General features: G+C 34.8%; 1 protein-coding gene across 1 annotated transcript in view; it reads right to left on the bottom strand.

Moving 5' to 3' along the window:
* Window positions 1-980, bottom strand: part of LOC106472345 — a 23,350-nt gene extending 22,370 nt beyond the window's left edge. Inside the window, exon 1 of the mRNA XM_022400939.1 lies at window positions 456-980. The gene's annotated coding sequence lies outside the window, so the exon portion shown is untranslated. The remainder of the gene's footprint in view (window positions 1-455) is intronic.
* Window positions 981-2,173: the final 1,193 nt, after the last annotated feature.

Raw genomic sequence — 2,173 nt, forward strand, 5'->3', positions numbered from 1 at the left:
AACACATCCACCACTCTTGGTGTATTATATAACTTTAATAAACACCCACCACTCTTGGTGTATTATATAACTTTAATAAACACCCACCACTCTTGGTGTATTTATTATATAACTTTAATAAACACTCACTACTCTTGGTGTATTATATAACTTCAGTAAACATTGGTCAGAATAGACACGTTAATATGTTCTGCTCCACGTTCTATAACAGTGACATGTTGAACAATGTATTACAGAGATCGAAACATTTAAAACATATAGAGACGTCTATTAAACCTAGAGTCACTCTTATCGTATGTGTAGTAAAATATTTTGCTGACACTATCCCGTGTATGTTGTAATGAAGAATCAGTTAGTTAAGAAAGCCCATGCACAGCATAAATTTGAAACTACATTATTATTATAGCTATATTACTTACTCATTGACTGGTAAACAGATATATAATATAGCTTACCTATTATCGTTGAAACCAATCCAATTTGATTGAGATGATTTCCATTCCTTAGTCTTCTTTCCAAAACTAGCAGAAGATTTTGTTTCTAGCAAGATGTTAGGCTTACTGAGTTAGCGCGTATAACTATCCAGCTTCTCTGTTAACATTCTATTTTCAAATATGATTAGAAATCACGCAGATATCTTGGAAAAAATCGTGGCCCTAATCAGTCTGCCGTGCACAATACAACAGCATTTACGTTTCACCACGCTATTCTCGACTCACCGTGCGCCCTATAAGAAGGAAACTTCCGAAGTGGTGGCTCGCTTTCAGGTCTCTCACCTTTCGGCTGGGGACTTGAGGAATTACAGGTTACATCGACAATACACCCGCAAGGCGTTATCATAATCGTCGCCAACCTGAGTTGTGGATTGACTGGCAGCTAGAGAAAGTCTTTTAGAGAACTGAATATTTCATAGTAGGGATAAATGTTTGAAGATCCACACGAATGTTTTTGAAACAAAAATAATGACGTCACTTCCTGTAAAAAAACCAACAAGGACAATAAAAACAAATAAACATGAAATCTGTAGCAGGCTACATTGCTACCTGAATCTTTGTTCACGATGAATAATAATAATATTAAACTATAAATCCCAGCTTCTTTTAATGAAACATTTCGGTCAAATTCTACTCGGAATTTTAAGGACAGTTGATGACACAGATTTGTTTTAAATAGTATTTTTCTTATATGCCAAACAAAAAAAAATTAAATACTTTCTAGCGTCTGTAGAAAGGTATGGCTTCAACTTTTTTTTTATATCCTGCGTTATTTCTACTTTGGTATACTCCAGCTACCATTCTTGGTTAGGCTAAAACTAGTTTTTCTGTCCTACACTTTACAACAGGTGTTTTTTTTGTTTTTTTTTAAACAACGTTTTCCATGTTTAGGATTTCGGGTAACAAGAACACGACGTGACAAAGGAGCGGGGGAAAGTACAATAAAATGAAAATTCTCTACTCCTTACTGGATGAAAATAAATAATTATTTTCTCTAAATTACAGAATACAAAATGTTGTTCCTTTTGAGAAATTTTATTTAACACAAACATTTTTTTTTATATTTTCATCTTACACGGGCTGTTTCCAAGAGCTGTGACTTACAGTGTGACTTACAGTGGTTACCTATTTGTTGAAAACAAGAAGCTGTCATTACTACCTTGTGGTTGAATACAACTGTCATTACTACCTAGTGGCTGAAAACAACTGTCATTACTTCCTAGTGGTTGAATACAACTGTCATTACTACCTAGTGGTTGAATACAACTGCCATTACTACCTAGTGGTTGAATACAACTGCCATTACTACCTAGTGGTTGAAAACAACTGTCATTACTACCTAGTGGTTGAATACAGCTGTCATTACTTCCTAGTGGTTGAATACAGCTGTCATTACTTCCTAGTGGTTGAATACAACTGTCATTACTTCCTAGTGGTTGAATACAACTGTCATTACTTCCTAGTGGTTGAATACAACTGTCATTACTACCTTGTGGTTGAATACAACTATCATTACTTCCTAGTGGTTGAATACAACTGTCATTACTACCTAGTGGTTGAATACAACTGTCATTACTACCTTGTGGTTGAAAACAACTGCCATTACTACCTTGTGGTTGAATACAACTGTCATTACTACCTAGTGGTTTAATACAACTATCATTACTACCTTGTGGTTA

The sequence above is a fragment of the Limulus polyphemus genome, unplaced genomic scaffold (assembly GCF_000517525.1).
Source record: "Limulus polyphemus unplaced genomic scaffold, Limulus_polyphemus-2.1.2 Scaffold5264, whole genome shotgun sequence".
Lineage (NCBI taxonomy): Eukaryota > Metazoa > Arthropoda > Merostomata > Xiphosura > Limulidae > Limulus > Limulus polyphemus.